We start from the raw sequence: 12,335 nt of genomic DNA on the forward strand, positions 1-12,335 counted from the left end.
TCCTGTGTCACGGCTTCCTTCCCCGCGCCTTAAGTTCACCCCGCGATGCCGCTAACAGGGGGATAAACTAGCCTGAGATACCTGAACCCTCTTACGCGTGACGGGAGGTGCGCGTGAATTCTCCAGCGCCCGGCAAATGAGGTTAACTCTGCCACAATTACAGTATTTCTTAGTGTTTTGTGCGGGAATGAAGAACAGGAACGTCGTAAATTTTGGTTCCTCGGTTTATGAGTTATTAATGGCTAAAATTGGTTGGCAAGTCGTATCTCCACCTCAAATATTGATACTGACATTGATATATTTGCCATTGAGCTAACTCCTTGCCTCTAAAACATAACACACGTGGAGTCACAAGAAAAAAAACTGACCCCGCCGAGCCCTGAGACAACCCAGGTGGTCCGCCCGCAAGGTAAATGGATGAAACAATAAACAGGATGCATGGAGTGACTGCAAACGCCGGCTGTATGGATTTTTGAACACGGCTCCACTAGCGACTGTCCTAGAAAATCGCAAAGCAGTTCTCCCTGCGACTGATTCCAAAAAGTGTCGGAGTATCGGGCATATTTTCATCTTGCCGATACCGATACTATAAATAAAGCCCGATACTGCCGATGATAAATAAAAACCGATACTGCCTATGACAAATAAATGCCGATACTGCCGATGGTAAATAAAGCCCGATACTGCCGATGACAAATAAAGGCCGATTCTGCAGATGATAAAAGGCCGATACCGATACCAACACTAACATCACCGTCGATACCGATATTACAAATAAAGCCCGATACTGCCGATGACAAATAAAAGCCGATACTGCCGATACCGATACCAACACTAACGTCACACCCCTATCATGTACCCTGCTGTCCCGCGCATTACTGAACAGAAAGAAAACAACAAAGCCCTCAGAACATACAAGGCTATTAGTATTTATGACATGTTTTACTTCCCTTTGATTTCATGTGTGTTATGCTTCACAGAGGGAAATGCTTTATCCCGCACAACAAAACACACAGAGTTATCAACATTTACGACACGCTTAACTTCTCTTTGGTCTTATGTTTGTTATTGTTATTTTTTTACAAAGGGATTCAGATGCAGGTAAATGGATTGAAAAGTGGATTGGAAACTAGAAAAATAAATGGAAAATATAGATAAATGAATAGAACAATAGATAAATACATAGATAAACAGAAATAAATAGAAAAATATAGATAAATGAATATAGAAATAGATGAATGAATAGAAAAAAAGATAGATAAATAGAAAAATAGATGAATAATTAGAAAAATGAATAAATAAATAGGAAAATATATAAATACATAGCAAATTTATTGTGCAATTCCAGAGGTGAGTGTACAGTCCAGGTCAGGCATTAAGCATTTCACCCTTATTATTCACGAGCGCATTCCATAATCTTTTTTTAATTAAACGTTTCTTCTCCGTCGGCCTTTGCAATAAACAGAATTAATCCCTCATCTCTTCTAATTGCCAATATTGAGAGTCATTCCTCCTCTTTTACCGGAATATAATTTCTCATTAGGCAATTACACGGAGCCCATCGGAGCTATTGTGAATTGGCTCTTTGTCTCCTATTGCTTCGAGTATAGGAATTAATATGTAGAGGGCATTGTCAACCTCGTCATCTGCCTCTTTGTCTTTGGAACATGAGCATTGAGAAGCTAGGCAGAATCATCAAGACAGTTCTTCACCCGGTAGCAGCGACGGGCCAAATTTGTGGCTTTACCCTGTAGCAGCGACGGGCCAAATTTGTGGCTTTACCGTGTAGCAGCGACGGGCCAAATTTGTGGCTTTACCGTGTAGCAGCGACGGGCCAAATTTGTGGCTTTACCGTGTAGCAGCGACGGGCCAAATTTGTGGCTTTACCGTGTAGCAGCGACGGGCCAAATTTGTGCCATGATATAACCCCCCCCAAAAAAAAAAGGATGATACATAATCTGATCACAAATGCTTTGATATGTATTATGAAATGGTTTGTGTGAGGGGTGATTTTTTCTCATTTTTCTCACTTAGAGGGACCATTAAGAAACATGATCCCCGCTGCTACCGGGTTAAATTGACCTCTCTTTTGGACACTTTACTTTTTCTTTTATGGGAACAGCGATTAGTGGGCTTTTTCTTCTACACTTTTTTTTTGTCGCCTTTGAGCTGCTTCCTTTCCTGTAAAAAAAATAAAAATAAATAAAAGTATGTGTTAAGGAAGAGAATATATACACTTCAACTTCTACCTATCTGTTGACCTCTATCTCTCTTCTGGTCTCATATTATTCTGTTTTCTTTTGTTTGAGCAGCGTCTAGCGGGGTCTTTTTATTCCGGTTTTTCTTTTTTACCCTTGAGCTGCCTCCGTTGTTCTGGAAAAAAACACGCACACACTCGCACTCTCTCACTCCTTCACCCACTCACTCACTCACATACATGGTCGCCCTCGCAGTATTGATTTACCAACGGGATGTTTCCAGTAAGCATCACGGGCAGCGAACTTTTTATTACCGCCCTGGGCCTGGCACCGCACCGCTCGCCCTGCCATTAAATATCTGTTCCCTCCCTCTCTTACCGCTCTGCTGCTTCGCTCCCTTACCCGCCCTCCAGCACTGACCGACCCGACCCGAACCGTTCTCTACAGGTTGTCGGGAAGGTCATTCACGCCGGGGTTGGCGACTGGCTGGCGGATGGAATGTGTGTGTGTGGGTGTGTGTGTGTGGGGTGGGGGGTAGTATGTGTGTGTGTGTGTGTGTGTGTGTGTGTGTGTGTGTGTGTGTGTGTGTGTGTGTTTGTGTTTGGGTTTGTGTGTGTGTGTGTGTGTGTGTGTGTGTGTGTGTGTGTGTGTGTGTGTGTGTGTGTGTGTGTGTGTGCGCGCGCGCGTTTTCGAACTCCTGTGATTGAACATGTTTTTAAAAGTAGAAAAAAAATCGTGAATTAAATTTTTCCTTTCAAACTTGGTCAGCTGGAATCCAACACCAATTAGCCACGGTTGCATTCTGTATTTTTTTTCTCCCTTTCCCTTCCTTTATCAAAAAATCGCGTTTCTCCTTTCAGGCTTTCGGGTCAAAGGCTTGCACGGAAAGCAAAATTATATGAAAGATTCGGACGCAAGGAGTGGACGCGCCCTGTTTCCTGGTGACAATTAATGACTGCATGCTCCTCTTTTAACAGTTCCTTGTCTTCTTGAATGTGTGTGTGTGTGTGTGTGTGTGTGTGTGTGTGTGTGTGTGTGTGTGTGTGTGTGGATGAGTATGTCTTTGGCTATGTATGTGTTTGTGTGTTTTTGTTTATATGTACGTGTGTATGCCTGTTTGTGTGTGTGTGTGTGTGTGTGTGTGTGTGTGTGTGTGTGTGTGTGTAATAAAACAAATAGTCTATCTACATCACTAATACACAATATCCTTAATTTTTGTCTTGTCATCCCTCAAGCCAGGAAAGAGAAGATCAATTCATGTTAAACGAAAACGGAAAACAATCTTCTATGTCCCTAAATTTGACTCGTGTATTCAGTCGACTCATGCCAGTGTACGTCAGTGGCAATAATCGGTTAATTAACATAACGAGTACTGAAAAAACATAAATAAAAAGCAATTATTCATATGCACACTCATTATTTTTTGTAATTTTTTGGCAGGGCGATATGGAGAGTGACTGCCAATCATAACTGTGAGGGGGACGGGGTGGGGGGTGGGGGGTTTGAAGGGGGAGGTTGAAGGGGTAGGCCGTGAAGGGGGGGGGTTGATGGGGGAGGCTGGGGAAGGTTATTTTTTGTATCGATTATTCAAGGAACGAAATTTATCTACCCAAATGAACTACTCAGGGGCTGTGTGCGATTTATGATGATGATGATGATGTTGATAGACTGTGTGTGTGCGTGTGTGTGTGTGTGTGTGTGTGTGTGTGTGTGTGTGTGTGTGTGTGTGTGTGTAACCGTTCTTCCTTCGTACAGTCTTTTACCTTTATTTTAAGGCAACATTTTTTTATTTTATAATTTTTAGGTAATTTGAGTGTTTAGGTTCTTAGGTAACATCCAGGCGTTTGCTTCGAAAAATTATCCCCTACACTTCAGGGCAAAAATAACAAGCTTAGTCACTGAAACAAATCTCGCACACTAAACACGGGACACGTTTCTCGGGGCTTTAAACTACAGCCGCTCATCCCGTAAACACCGCCGTAAACAGTAACCTCGACCAAACAAGCTTTCCTAAACTTTGCGAGGGAAGAAACCAGCTCTGTCCCCGCCTGCCTCACCCCCCTCACGGTCTAGCAAAGGAAGGGTCCAGGTGGTAGTCTTGGGGTGTTCCTCGCTCCACTTCATTGCATTGCTTTAACCAACAACTTTAGACAAGCTTTTCTAAACTTTACGAGGGAAGAGACCAGCTCTGTCCCCGCCTCCCTCACCTCCTTCCTGGGTTTGCAATGAGTTCAGTGGGTCGACGTGTGAGTGACTGGTTGATGTGTGTGTGTTAGGGTGCTCTACGTTCCACCTCCCACCAGGGCCTTAGCCTACACCCATCAAGCTATTTTTAAACATCGCTTTCTGTAGTCACGAGAGTTCTTGCGTGAGTCTTGTCAAAGGATATGTCACTGTCGTTATTTTTGTGAGGTGTGTGAATACGTTATGTAAAAAATGACAGCAGGAAAATGGAGCGAAAGAGGGGAGTAAAGAAAAAAATAAACTGAAGGGAAACTTTGAACGTAGAGAAAAACTTTGGATTATTTAAGGTCACGCGTGTTCGGTGCCCGAGGGAGAGTTACAGGAAGTGCTCGGTTAAATACGATTCATTTTTTAAGATTATTTTGATTTTTGTTATTATTATGACTATCCTTATTGGTCATTCAGTGAAGGTAGAATTTACTGTTTCTTTTGTTAATATATATTTCCGGGAAGAAAATAACAGCAAAACCATATATTTTATTCTATGAGATTGTTCCACTTTAACTTTTTGTAGATATATTTGTTTTAAAGTACTGCAGGATGATATACTTCACCCAGACCTCGATATTTCAGCGGTCAAGTCACGTGTTTGTAAAACTCCGCGCGATTGAAAAAATAATATTCCATTTACATGCAGGGAATTTTTTTTGGCTTTTCATACTTTTGGCAATGCAGATAAACCAAGTAAGAAAGATATCTCTGGCGAAGGAAAGTTTGGACGTGCCTGTGTGTGTGTGTGTGTGTGTGTGTGTGTGTGTGTGTGTGTGTGTGTGTGTGTGTGTGTGTGTATCTATATATCTATCTGTCCGTCATTGTGGTGTCTGCCTGTCTGCTCGTTTATCTCCCTGTCTGTCTGTCTATTTGCCTGTCTGTCTGTGTTATCTGTCTACCTGTCTTCCTGTTTATCTCCCTGTCTGTCTGCCTGTCTGTGTACCTACTCTCCTCTCGTCCTCATCAAACATAACTTTCTTCCTGCTAATCTTCATCTTTGTCTGTCTTGATGTTCTCAGCCATACCACGTCACCCCACGACACACACACACACACACACACACACACACACACACACACACACGTCCTGCATCCCCTCCCCGCCTCTTACACTGTTCGAAGGTCTAAAAGAAGGAGGACGATAATAACAGGCGAGCAGTTTCATGTTTACTTACCCATAATAGTTTAGTGGGAAGCCTTTAACGATCCTATCCCTTCCGGCCCTTTTCCAGTGTGCATTACCCATTGAGGACCGTAAGCGACTGTCCATTCCCTTGCGCCATTTGAACCTAACCAGCCCGAGATCCTCCCACGACGGCCTCTGGTGCAACGTCGGAATACACAAAATGCAGATTCTCGGGCGGTAGACAAGAGTTCAGCGGGCTATAAACTGTTTACGCTACACTCGAATGAATGCGTAAGTGTTGCCGCCGTGGATTTCAGTGCTTGGGAGTTAGAGGAGGGGAGATTATAGCGTTGTCTGCGAGGGTAAAAATGTCCGATTGTGTGTTTGTCTTGCTTACATTCGCCGCGGCAGAAGGAGGCAAGGATTCGTGTGTTTGTCTTGTCGCCTGTACCTGAGATTTTGGGGTGTGGATAAATGGCTTTGTTTGGCGCTTATAGACTTACAAACACACACACACACACACACACACACACACACACACACACACACACACACACACACACACACACAGAAAAAAAAACATTCTCATCCGTCTTTTTTTCTTTGTCTTTCTTTTTTTTTTCTTTTTTTTTTACCCTCTTAGCTTCTTTCTTTCTTGGTCTTTCTTTCGTCCTGCATTCATTACTTTTTTTCCTTTTTCTTTATTTTCTTTCTCTTTCTTGTCCTTTTTTTATCTTTCTTTTCTTTCTTCTTTTTTTTCTTAGATTATTTCTCTTGCTCTCTTTCTTTTTCTTTTTATCTCTTTCGTTCTTCCTTTGTTTCTTCTCTGTTTGTTTGTTTGTTTATTTATTTATTTATTTATTACTATTTTTTTTTGTGTGTGTGTACAGGTGTATGAAGGCTTCTAATCAAACTCTAATTCAATACCAAGTAAACAAACACACCAAACAAAAAACAAAAGTGAAAGTACTGTTGGCATGTCCACTTCCACTCATAAACAAAGGTGAGAGTATTGTTGACATTTCCACTTCCACTCACAAACGTACACTGTCTTCCACTCCGCCAATTTTCACATCAGCCTCATTTTCCACCTCGTCCTCATCACGCCGAGAACTCTCCTTCCTTCCTTGCTGCCTCGGTGCTTAAGGTGTCCAGACAAGAGCTTACCGCCGTCCTGCCCTCCGCGACTCGGCCTCAACATTTAAGGCTTTCATAGGAGTAGCGGGCATTTCCAGTGGTAGTTTCATGACTCTAGTGGTGGTTTAACCCTTCCTCTGTACCATGAATCTAAAGAAACCGTCATTAGAACCCGCGTGATATCATTTTCGGCCTTTGGAAGTAGTCGATGTTAGAGGCGGAATGGTCTGAGAATACCGACGGTCACCCTTTGTTCGTGGGTCGTCGCTGATGACCGCTTGCCTCCGCGCCGCACACACTGGCCAAGGTAATTACGCGGTCGCCACCACTCCCCCGGCGCTGGTATGTTTCTGCGGCGTTGGTGATTTTGAAGGGGACAGTGCCATTGCGTTTTTTTCATCTTTCGTACGTTTTCATTTTCTTTTTCTTTCTTCTGATGTGCCTGTGTGTGTGTGTGTGTGGGTGGGTGGGTGGGTTGTGAGATGAAAGCTGGAAACAGGTCTATCTATGTTTGTTTGTGTCAATGTCTATCTATCCATCTATCTATGTACCTATTTAGCTATCTATCTGTCTGTCTGTCTGTCTGTCTGTCTATCTATCTATCCATCTATCTATCTGTCTGTCTATCTATTTATATATCTTTTTATCTACTTTTAAATTCATCTCACACGTCTATTCACGCCCAGAAATACCTTCTTATTAGTTCTACATGTAAAGAAATACTGCATAATGTGTTCTGTATCTTAACAAAATCACATGCCAGAAAAGCTATACAACCAACATCCATTTAATCTCGTGTCTAATACATTTCGTTGCACCAGACTGCAAAACCTACTCATTAGGGGATGGATTCAGGTTAACCGTCGCCCATTAATTACTGAACCTGTTTTGGACCAGAGAACATCGTAATATATTCAATTTTCCTGGGAAGTGATCTCTGTCGCTCGCTGGAAGACTTTGCTCTGTGGAGGCATCGACAAATGGATAAACACGACCTCCTCTGCTGTCGTTCACTATAAGATCTTACTCTGTGGACGTATCGAGAAATGAATTAACACGATCTCCTCTGTTGTCGCTTACTATAAGATTTTACTATATGGACGTATCGAGAAATGGATCAAGGCAAGGTCCTAACAGCAGATTTTATAGGTGTACTTTATAAGTGTCCAGTTCCATATCTTCTTACACGACCTCCTCTGCTCTCCCCTTTGTCTCAGGAGGAACAGTTTAATAGTAATCACCTGATGACGGAGATGAGACGTGCAGGAGTGTTACATTGCGAGACAAACGGATGCTACGGAAGGCTGGAGGCGTGTGTGCAAGGCCGGTGAGATGCTGTAATTTCCCGTCTAATACTTGATGTGGTTAGACGTAATGATCTCGGCTGAATTACGCTAATGATGAGGGAGATGATGATAGCCCTGATTATTGTGATGAGGGTCGTGGAAGGGATGTAGATGACGTTTTGATGATGATGATGTTTTTGTTACGTCAAGGGAGGCAGCTCAGTGGCATAAAACGACAACAATAACAACAAAATGCTTACTAGACGCTGCTCAGTATAAAAGAAAAAAGGAGATGTCAGAAAAGAGGTTACTTGTCTTTATCTCGCCATATATATTTAGTGTCATTAGTTAATCCAAATTGTATGTAAAATCACCTCCTAAATGAGATATAATACCCTGGATCGCTTTAGCATATTGGTAACGGTAGTGTTAGCGATGAAAATGACGTCTGATGTTGATAATAGTGATGGTTGCTTGGGTTTACCTCGCCAAATTGGGAGCGGTGAGTAGCGGGCTTTTTTTTTCTTTCTCTGCACTTTTTCTGTTGCCCTTGAGCCGTCTCCTTTGCTGTAAAAAAAAAGACAGTTATTCCAAATTGTATTAAAAATCACCTCCTAAATGAGATATAATAGCCTGGATCTCTTTAGCATATTGATAATGGTAGAGTTTAGTGATGGAAATGACGTCTGATGTTGATAATAGTGATGGTTACCTTGCTTTCTATCTCCAGTACTTTTAGAGCAACTAATATATCAAATCACTTACTTAAAATTACCTTAAAAAAGAAATACAGTCCCCTGGCTTACCATAAATACGGACGTACTAATGATTTTTTGTCTCTTATACATTGATTTACCTGTTTAAAGTTTCATCAACCGAACATACTTCTGATATATTTTTTTAAAACTATTACTCGTTAATTCATATCTAAAGTTTCACTAACCTGACATACATCTGATCCTTTTAATCTCTCACACATTTATTTATCCGTTTCGTTTGAGTAATGTGTAGACACTCCGTACAGTATATATTATTCAAGAGGAGTGTTTGCTCTCCTTTGAAGCAGGGCGGTGGAAGGGCGGGGAGGTCCGTGCAGGGGCAGGCGAATCAGCCGCTCACTGAGAGAGAAGGAAGTGTAATTACTGGGCAGGGGGGCGGCAGAGCTACAGTTGGGATGCGGGTGCTGTGCCTAACATGCTTTACTTTACTCGCTTTGCTGGTGTGTGTGTGATGGCGAAGGCTTCTGTTAAAAAAATGTGTTCATCTTTAGGGTATTCTTAAACATTTCGGCCCCTTAAATGCGAGTATTGCTCTGAAACTTTGTGACAGTGTTGCCGGAACCTTCCTTGATTTTTTGGTGTGTATTGCTCATTTTCACATTTTGGTCCAATTTTCACTAAAAAAAAAACCCAGTCTAAAGGGCCTTAACGCACATATTTGACGAGGCTTTCATAGGCGTTTTGGGTATTTCCAGGGGTAGTTATATGACCCTGGTGGTAGTTTGAGCCTTCTTCTGTACCATGAACGGGAGAAAGCACTCATGAAAACCCAGTTAATCTCCTTTTCGACCCTTGGAAATAGTTGACGTGAGAGTGGAAAGAACATGATGTAAAGAGAGAGTCTGTAGAAAGGGATGAGGAGAAGGAGGTGTACCATCAATAAACTTAAACTTTTGTATGAGGAAAATAGGTTCAGGAAAGACGAATGGAGCCTAACAAATGATACTGGAAAGATGACAACTGACGACAAAAGGATATATTCTGCGTATTTTTTTCTAGGCCACAGAATTATTGGACTTGACAGCCTCAGATACAGCGAAAGGAGGAAGAACGAGATGCCTTTGCACAGACACTAAGGAGAAAAAAATGTTAGGCAATGGTTGTGGAGCCGTCTAAATATGCCGACTATATTCGATTTGTTGGTGTGTGTGTGTGTGTGTGTGTGTGTGTGTGTGTGTGTGAGCGCTGGGAAAGTTTCTGATACTGTGACGTCATCTTCGTTCATATTCGCTTTGGTTGTGTGGGGTGGTGGCAAGGTTTTTCCTTCTGTAAGTTCGTCTCAGTTAGTGTGCTATTTAGTGTGTGGGCGTTGGGAAGGTTTTTCTAGTTGTGAGTTGGCCTTAGTTCATATTTGCCCTTGTTGGTGTGTGTGATGGCAAAGGTTTTTCTTGCTGTGAGTTCGTCTTTATGTGCTATTTTGTGTGTGGGCGATGAAAAAGTTTCTGACCCACCAGACAGACAGACAGACAGTCGGACATACGCACAGACACCTTGGGAGAGAAGGGAGGCACTTTCACTGAACAGGATTGATACGTATTGTTAATTAAAAGGATGTGATTTTTCATCGGAGGGAGGTTGGAACCAGGATTTTTTCACGTATGCTTTTCTAGGAGGACCCATACTTGCTTCGAAAATTAAGCAACACCTCATAACCCCTATAGTACGTTAAATCAATTCATCTTTAGTTGCGTGCGCGCCGATTATCTCGCTATAACTGGCAACAGAGAAAGAAGGGGGAGAGAGCCACGTTACTAATGTGTACCGTGCTAACGTAGACGGACTTAGAACGTGTAATGTTCTAACTCTAAGTCCGGGCTCAACTTCACTACTGGCAGGTCGGTGAAAATCTTGCTCCTATGAAATAATCTATTAAATAATTACCTGTAATATTATTGTTATCTACAACATTATTATGTTATTCCGGGCACATTTTTCCTACTGGATAGTTTCCACCTAATTTCATGTTCACTACATGTGTATTACTTTTGTAGTCTTCTCAATTGTAAGTACTTGTAATAAAATGTGATTTTTTGGCGTTTATTTTATTTTTTACATCTAGGTGTTTTTGGTAATTGGTGTCGCAGAGCTATTTTTTTTTTCTCTTTTTAAGTGCTGCTTTAGAAACCAGGTTCCGCAGTATCGCAGTACCGCGGAACGCAACCCCAAACTTTTGGTACCACGCCCACCACTGACACACACACACACACACACACACACACACACACAAACACACAACCCCCCCCCCCCCACCACACACACACATTACTTATTTTTCCACAAGAATTCCTCCGCCATTATGAAGCTTTCCCTCGCTTTCCAATCCTCCTCCTGTGCTTTTTTCGAACCTTCTTTCACCACCAACCCTTTTCCTTCTCTCCCCACGAATTCTACATTTTCTCTCTCTCTCTCTCTGACCTTTAATCACGGTACCTTGCTGCCTGACGCTTCTTAATCATCTGTTCAGTGTTCCTCCATCTATTTTCTGTTCAATATTCCTCCATTTATTTTTATATAAGGAATGAAGTTTTTTTTTTCCCTCACGACCATTTGTTTTTAGCTTTGTTTTTATGTTTTTGTTTCAGAGATTTCCTGTTGAAGCAGTGAGGATGTTATGGAAGGGAAATAATGAGTTGACAGCCGCTAAGACTTCCTAACTTCTCAAAATGATGGAGAAACTCAGGTTAGTGTATTGAAAGCATGTGTTACTTGTGTCATTTTAAGTTATTTCGTGCCGAGGAGGGATGTAATGAGGATGTTTTGGAAGGGAAATAATGAGTTGACAGCCGCTAAGACTTCCTAACTTCTCAAAATGATGGAGAAACTCAGGTAAGTGTATTGAAAGCATGTGTTACTTGTGTGATTTTAAGTTATTTCGTGCTGAGGAAGGAAGTAGTGAGGATGTTTTGGAAGGGAAATAATGAGTTGACAGCCGCTAATTCTTCCTAACGTCTCAGAATGATGGAGAAACTCAGGTTAGTGTATTGAAAGCATGTGTTACTTGTGTGATTTTAAGTTATTTCGTGCCGAGGAGGGATGTAATGAGGATGTTTTGGAAGGGAAATAATGAGTTGACAGCCGCTAAGACTTCCTAACTTCTCAAAATGATGGAGAAACTCAGGTTAGTGTATTGAAAGCATGTGTTACTTATGTCATTTTTGATTCCTTCGTAAGTAGCTACACATAATTACACACACACTCTTCTAAACTCTTTTTTTTTTTATAGGGACAATGATTACCCAGCTTTGTTTTTCCGTTATTTTTTTTCCGCCCATGAGCTGCTCCCTTTGCTGTAAACACACACACACACACACACACACACACGACCCCCTCTCCCCCTCACATATCATCCCTCCACTCCTCCTCCTCCTCCCCCCCTGCACACGTCACCGCCTCAACACACACACATCCTCCGCCTCCTCCCCCACCTCCTCCCCCCATACACACTTCCCTCCCCCATCCACACATCCCCCCATACACATCCCTCCCCTCACAAACATATCCTCCCTTCTCCCCCCCACAACGCCGAGGAAGTTCCAAGGATCCAATAGTCGTATATATAGTCGTGTACCTCAATG

The sequence above is a fragment of the Eriocheir sinensis genome, chromosome 70 (genome assembly GCF_024679095.1).
Source record: "Eriocheir sinensis breed Jianghai 21 chromosome 70, ASM2467909v1, whole genome shotgun sequence".
NCBI lineage: Eukaryota > Metazoa > Arthropoda > Malacostraca > Decapoda > Varunidae > Eriocheir > Eriocheir sinensis.